Source organism: Triticum dicoccoides, chromosome 3A, assembly GCF_002162155.2.
Source record: "Triticum dicoccoides isolate Atlit2015 ecotype Zavitan chromosome 3A, WEW_v2.0, whole genome shotgun sequence".
NCBI classification, from domain to species: Eukaryota; Viridiplantae; Streptophyta; class Magnoliopsida; order Poales; family Poaceae; genus Triticum; species Triticum dicoccoides.
In genome coordinates this window covers 338,353,287-338,361,103 of record NC_041384.1, presented here as the reverse complement: position 1 = coordinate 338,361,103, position 7,817 = coordinate 338,353,287, and the positions used below count along the sequence as shown (strand labels likewise).

General features: G+C 40.5%; 2 long non-coding RNA genes across 2 annotated transcripts; one reads left to right on the top strand and one right to left on the bottom strand.

Moving 5' to 3' along the window:
- The first annotated feature begins 438 nt into the window (after positions 1 to 438).
- LOC119268146 lies at positions 439 to 1,721 on the top strand. The gene is made up of 3 exons (XR_005132945.1): positions 439 to 518; positions 1,271 to 1,533; positions 1,622 to 1,721. It is a non-coding gene; the product is annotated as an uncharacterized LOC119268146 (long non-coding RNA).
- Positions 1,722 to 3,314: 1,593 nt separating this feature from the next.
- LOC119268145 lies at positions 3,315 to 5,893 on the bottom strand. The gene is made up of 2 exons (XR_005132944.1): positions 5,170 to 5,893; positions 3,315 to 4,821 (listed from the first exon to the last, which is right to left on the bottom strand). It is a non-coding gene; the product is annotated as an uncharacterized LOC119268145 (long non-coding RNA).
- Between the last annotated feature and the right edge of the window lie 1,924 nt (positions 5,894 to 7,817).

The window sequence follows — 7,817 nt, the reverse complement described above, 5'->3', positions numbered from 1 at the left end:
CTGCTTAATTAGACAGCAGCAGGATTGAGCGATCTGGCATATAAGCTTTGCTCAGTGGTTCAGATTATCACTGTTAGTCTTCTGGTCTTGTCAAGTTTTTAGACTTCTTGAGGTCGCTCAACCAATCTGGCGTAAAGCTATGAAGAGATTTTGCTTGGAAGGATTACTGAAAGGATACCTTCACTTCATTTTATCCCCTAGATTAGTATAAGTATATATTAAGCCCCCGTTTATTTAGATGTATAGCTTGCATGGCAGTCTTGTCTAAACAGATTTTTGGGGCATTAAGCAATGCATACTCTGCTCACCATTTTTCTCATGTGTGTTGTTAGCCAAGCACTTGCTTTTCAAGATATCCTTTCCGATGTTAGGCTGGGCTGCGTGATTCGTCGATGTCTGCTCAATACAGTTGTGGTGATCCTGGTGACGAGGACATTAGGGACATCGGCCCGGCGGAGTCTGGTGAGTCAGCTATGAAGCCAAATCCGCAGTCACCAGGGACCAGGGTGGATCGAGAGGTATGCGTGTCTGAATTCCGTGTTGTGAATATTTGTGCTAATTTTCTGGCGAGTTGTGACGAGGGTTAGAAAATGGAATTAGGCATTCATTTTGATGTAGTGTTGGCGTGTGGTGGGGTAGGGTGCTGTGGTGAAAGTAATTTTCTGATAGAGGCGCTATTGTGAATCAATGTTCTGTACTGAAAAAATGCATGTAGTTATGTTGCTGAAAGAGGTTAGGCTGTTCTGCCAGGTCACTGCGAGAGTTGCAAAAAGATTTTGCGTTGCTGCGCCTCAGATTTTGCGCGTCCATGGACTTAAGTTGTGTGTTTGATTTTTCCGTCATACAGTACATTTAGAGTTATTTTTGATGCAGTGTTGGATGCAAAAACGAGCTGTAGATCACGCGGATAAGATTTTGTAGGGGTAGTGAAAAAATTGGTACCTAAATCCGTGTACAGAGGGTGGGTGATGAGTCCATGATTTATGGTGGGAGGATGGGGTCTGTTTTGCATCGCTCAGTGAATAAAATTGCACCGTAGTTCAGGAATGCGGTCGCCAAAAAACGGGGGACAGGCGCCATTTGGGGTAATTTCAGGAAAGAAAAACAGTGCTCTGGCCTGTGTGTTTTTCTGAAAGCCCTCACGGCCTTCCGTGTGGTTTTTTTTGTCTTATCTTTTTTAATCATTTTGCGTTGTATTGGTAATTTTGTTGTGTCTCAAGTGTTTCGCCTTGAACGACAGGTCGCTGATTTGGCTTTTGCTTTATCACAGAGTTCTTGTGGGAGCGAATCCTACAGAGCGAACCCTATGCCCCGTTAGTATGGGTACTCTTGAGAAGTCCATAAGGGCTTTCACAGAGGCATGTAGAAGAGGTCGTCAAGCCGGAGTTGGGCACCACATTTGCCTCGCTGACAGAGGCATACGTCTTTTACAACCTGTATTAGTGGGAAAATGGGTTTAGTATCAGGCATGGGAAGAGCCGATTGAATCCCGACAAGCGGAAGACCATGCAAGAGACTGTTTGTGGTTGCTCAGTATGTATATCAATTAAAAATTCAGTTCTCCTTCACATTTGCGCTGGATGGAGGGTCTGGTCTGATGATAAAACATCTGTTGGAGCAGGGGGAGGCTTTGCGTGAGAATACAAGGTTGTGCCGCTGTGAGTGTCCTGCGATGATAAGGCTGCTACGGACATCAGATAATGGGTGGTATACAATGGAGCACCGGGTAAAGCATAACATTGTTATGATGCCAATGTAGAGAGATGTTGCACTGGCCATCGCACACGCACATTGATGTGTACACGAGCGGGGTGCGGGACTGATCTAAACAAGAGAAGCAAGATTGGACAGAGGGGGCAATGGGGCAGTGGGAATCATTTGTGGTTGCGTATTACAGTGGCGGTGGGCTGGATGACGATTGCAGTAGGGATAGCGCCCCGCGGAGTCCGAAGAGTCTGCACTGAAACCAAATTCGAGAGCACACGGTAGACTAAGAGGTATTGGATAACTTAGCAGAATATGTGTTTTGTCTGACAATACTGAGGTTAGGGTGTGTCTTCAGTGGAAGGAAACTGAAAAAGAGATTCTAAAAGGTTGTAGAGTTAGGAGTGGCTGTCATTTGTGATTTTTGTTCAAAAAAAACCAAGGATCTATTGTGGAGTGTGAGAAAACAAATTATTTTTATTTCATGTAATTTATGACCTCAAACCGTACGATGCCAGCAATAATTTAGAACTGTAGGAAAATGAGAGTTGACTTGGAATTCTGAACTGAATCAATGACGATCCTGTGATTATCAGATTTTTAATGTATTCCTTGTGCCATAAAAATTTCTGCCGATGCAACTGTGAGCTCAGGGGCAATTTATTTTATATTTAGTTGCAATAAAATGCTATGGTTGCTGTTGGCTTTGCATGCCTGATTAGCTCGGCTGATGAATGTTGTTCCTCAATTAAAATGATCTGGGATTTTTTTCATGCCAATAAATACTCTTTGAATTGTTTGTGTTTTGCACAGAGTTCATTTAGCAAGAAATGTGATGTCTGAAGGGATGCACATGTCTCCTTGGTAAAAAAGAGATCGCAATTAACGCAAATCCAATGCATCAAGGTCAGCAGTTCCATATTTTTATAACCGAGAGTGTACCACTTCATGCATGCACATTTTTTTATTGTCGATAAAACGCCCGATAATTCGCGAAATGTCTGAATGAGATAAATAGATAGATAGGTAGCGATAGAGAGCATGTGGGTGATGCAGCATCATGTGGTCTTGAGCCGTTGTACTAGGGAAGCTGATTTTTTTTTCCCGTTGCAACGCACGGGCATTTTTACTAGTAATAATATATTTATATATCACTTTGTGTTTCGTCTGTCTGCTGTTTTACTTCGTACGCTAATTTATGTCTACTAGTAAGTATGCACGTGCAACGCACGTCTCTACTAAAATATGTTCTATTATGAAAAATAATAATTCTATCATAACGTAAACCTACTTCCTGAGAAGCTGAAATCTTATGCAAAGAGCATATAATTCCTAATTCGTATAAATGATTGAAAATATTTTGCTTAATTAATTAATTGATAGAAAATCACCCCATCAAGAAAATTAAATTATGTCCGCCCCCACAGCTAGTGCATCTAGGAAGCGGACGCCGTCGCAACACCTCCCCGGCAACCATGGTACCATATAGATGTTCATCATGCAGACAAAACTGTTTGTCATGTATCATAGTCATGACCTCTTAATCTGCATAACTTAATTCATGTGTTATTCGTAGCTTAGAGTCATCATTGAATGTAGAAGGAACTAAATTTGAGGTATAATATTACCAATCAAGAGAAATATATCTTCAATCTTATTATCTTCTACTTGGTACCTACGAATGGGCCAGAAAAAAAAGATATGCAGGTGTGTGTATAGAGGCAATGGAAATTAGTAGTTTACACATGAGCTAATCAAATGACATAATTTTATCATAATTCTGAGATACAAGTTTGTGCATCTAAGAAACAAAATATTGCTAGTTCATACAGAAACAAACCATCAAGATGCGTCAATATGACATCCTCGCCCCTGCAGCTGTACCAAGCACTCTGAGGTACACGTGAAACCAGTCACAGAAGTCTCCCTAACAGACAAATCGGATGCACAAACCACTAAAGGTGGAACCACGCTTACTCATAACTTGAAGGTCCTGGCCAATGTAGTCCATTTGTGGTCATTTAGTGTCACTCGTTCCATGGCAAGGTCCAAAGCAACAAAGGTATCTGCAACCAATTATTTCAAATAGCATGCTTCTCTTGTGAATTTTCACAATAAAGCACGTACCCGACTTTTAATCATTTGGAAATTAACAACATAGCATTAGGATTATAAGTCGAATTGCTCTTAGTGAGAAACAACAAAATCAAATAGTAGCTAACATGACCATAGTGCTCCTTAATGTGTATGAAAGTGATATTTTTTCTAATGAAAATCTCCAAACCATTATGTACTCCTAATTTGAACATCATTATCATCTCAAGCTTAAACACGCTATAATCAGTGGTTTATTACCACATGGATGGATAATAAATCTTACAATTTCATGAAAAATATAAGTTGATAGTACTACGATAAAGGATCAAATTATTAATTTATGGGAGTTCATTGCTGCACAAATAGACTGCCCTTAAGATTTATATGCCCAAGAAAAATGGGCAAGAGATGCAGTAAAAAGGAATCCATAAGTTGATGACACGCACCTTCATAAGGGATCCAATTTTTTTGCTGAATGGACTAATCTATACAGCTGTATAGCAATCTCAAAGCTCTCTCACCTATATACGGATCGAGATCCTCCAAGGTAGCTCAGCCTACTGCAGAGGGACGTGATGTGTGTATCCCCCGTTCGTAAGCCATCCGACGACGGCAGAAGCATTCACTCGCAATGAAAACCATCTCCATGGTGGTGGTCGGCTGAGCCACGCCGTAGTTGTCGCACCACTGCAGGCCGATCAGCTGATAACTGAATGTAGCTTTCAAACTTGTTAACTGAATTAGGCCATGTCGCTGTAGCATTCCACTTGCTACTTAGACATTTTTAGACTTGATAACTGAATTTTGTTTGGCAAAAGAGATTAAACATTCCATTTGCTTGCACAAATAAATCGGCATGACGTAACCTTGCCATCGGCGGACCTCTTGTCTGTGTATCTTTTCCGGACTCCAAAGCCCTTTAAACCAGGGGCATGCATATAGCTAAATCAAAATGCCCAAGCTTCGTTTGAAATTTTAAATTCCATGCCAACATGAGGTACCAAACCGGACAATAAACCTCTGTAATAGAAAAGTAATCATGAGCAAAAAAACTTGTGCAAGTGCCATATTTCATGATAAGAGAAAAAATATGATTCTTACTAAAAATTGTGAGACCTCATGAAAATAAGCAAGAAGTGGGAATACTTGGGACAGCTAAATCCATCTAGTATACAGAATGAAATTAAAAAGTGGTGCTATGTGTTAGACTCTTCTTCCATCTCAATATATAAAATACAACTGGCTGATTCTTCCTTCTATAAAGGGGAAAGTTTGATCAAGTTGAAAGCAGCCTTCAAAATTCTATCAGTTCTAGTGACCTATTCATGGGAAGATGGCATGAGAAAGGGAAAATTCAGACTTAGGCACCAGATTGAGAAAGAGAGCAGGTTGTCCTCATTCAGTTGCTTCTTCCATGAGTAAAGGGCAGAGGTTGATCAACTTGAAAGCAATATGATGTTCCTAATTCCATCAATTCCAATGAGCGGTTAATGGGGAAGATAGCAGGAGAAAATCAAACTTTAGAATTACGTACAAGATTGAAGAAAGCAAACTTCAGAATTAGGTACAAGATTAAAGAACAGAGCACTTCGTTCTTGGCGATCGATTCCTTCACCAGAACGTGATTGAAGAACAGAGCAGGCGTTCTCCAGCGATCCACTCCTTCACAAGAAGGCGCTCGCCCGCCTACGCCTCTACTCGGACCAGGCCGCCGCACTGCCGGCGCGCGCGTCGCTTGCCGCCGATGGGATCTCCCGCGCCCACCCAGCCAACTGCACACCAATCTTCGAGGCGTCGGTGTAGTGACAGCGCAGGGGCCTCCATCCCCGTCTCCGTTGATCGCGTCCTTCACGCTAACGCGTGACCAGATCGAGGAGATCAAGGGCACGGCCACGGTGCACGGCGCACTATACTTGTCGGCGTTCGTGGCGGCGGCGGCCGAGCTCTTGGAGCGTTGAGCAGGCGGGGGAGGCATAGGGCATTTGCGCGATGGGCGGCTGGTCGATGTCGAAGTCACCGCGGAGGTCGGGCCTGGGGTTGGAGAGCACGTAGGAATAGGGATAGGATGGGTCGTGAGGCGCTGATTGGGGGGCTTTTCGTTCACAGGCAGAGTTTTCGTCCGCCGACTTCTTTACCTACTAATAAAGCAAATAGTGCTTCTGCCCGTCCGTCATTAAAAATGCCTTTGAAGTTGGCAATAATTACCCACCAATGCCACCCGTAAGTGGCAAAAATGATTCGTTTTTAATTTCTAATATCGCTGCAGGGTTCTGTTATTAAAGGTGGATACGATATAATAGCACCAATGCATGAGCAGTGCGATGGCTGAGGCAACGATGCTCCACACAGGAGACCAGGGTTCGATCCCTGGTTCTCATGATTTTTCTCTTTCTTTTTACCAAGCGCAGTAATGGGCCAGCCCATGTGCGGGTCGTGGCGCCCCCTGTTTTCTATATCTTTTTTTTATTTCTATTTTGTTTTTTCCCTAAAAATAAATTTCGGATTGATGGCGCCCCCTATTTTTTATTTCTTTTTACTTTTTTATTTCTGTTTTGGTTTTTTATCTCGAAATTAATTTCGGATTTTCAAAATATCAAACAATTGCGAGTTCTGAAAAAAAGTAGGAAAATGGTAAACTGTTTGTGAATTTAAAAAATATTCTAAAAATCAAAAAATGTTCATGACTTAAAAAATTGCTCACAAATTATAAACAAATCACGATTTCTAATGATTTCATGAAATAAAAAATGTTCATGATTTTTTTAAATGAGCCAATATTCAAAGCATATTCAGGAATTTAAAAATCATGTCCATCAGCTTTTAGAAAATGTTCACAAAAATTAAAACACATCCGTAAATAATGAACAAAACTAATTGTGGGTTCCATAAAGGTTTTATTAGGAGATCTATATAGCTCGTTTTATGATTTTATTTAGTCCTTCGCGTTGGGTAAAAAAGGGTTTCCGTGTTTTGTACAACGCTGAACCCAACAAAATTGACATAACTTTCTAAGGGTTTGTTTTTGTAAGCTATATTAAAATGACTAAATGTCTATTTTGCTTCCATACACAGTTATGCTTATTTTCATATCACAATAGTGGTTATGGTAAACACCGCTACGCTAAGTCCAGACGAGACACTTTATTTATCAGTATAGCTCAGACAGGGTCCGTCAATGCAGTTTGCTCAGCCACAAAATATTTTGTTGTGACGCCTTAAAAAATCAAGTCTTGATGAGCATCATATTGTTCGTTTTTGAAATTACATTTTAAAAGTGTCTTATCGCATCATGACATGATTTGTATATACTTTGCGAATTTGATTCATACTTTTTTATATCTACCACACATGTATAACTTGATAGTTTTTTTCCGTTGCAAGGCACGGGCATTTCCAAAAATGTTCGCTAAATCAAAAAAAGTTCGTCAAATTCAATAACTATTCCACCCAATTTTTAAATATTTTCATCGATTATAGAATGTTTGCCAGTTCAGGAAAATTGCTTAAAAATGTTCACAATTTCTAAAAAATGTTTGTAAATAGCAAAAAATATTCATAAATTGAAAAAATGTTCTTGATTGTAGAAAATGTTCAGAAATTTGTAATAGTATGTTGTTTGCGATTTCAAATATGTGCATGAGTTTAACAAATTGTTCATAATTTCAAAATGTTCATGATTTCGAGAAATTGAGAGAGATATTGTATCTCGGTGATGCAACGAAATGTGATCATGACCATTTGAAATTATGAAATTTTTTTCTCCCGTTGCAACGCACGGAGCACGTAGGAATAGGGATAGGATGGGTCGTGAGGCGCTGATTGGGGGGCTTTTCGTTCACAGGCAGAGTTTTCGTCCGCCGACTTAAATTGCTAAACGCACTTCGCGTGAGGGATATTGTTATCTCGACGGTTAGATCTAACTGTGTGAGTCTGATTGGATGGTTCTAATTGCTTTGGGTTGTTGTGTGTACATAAGACGGGAGACGCATAGAGATGAATATGTTTGCTTGTTTAAT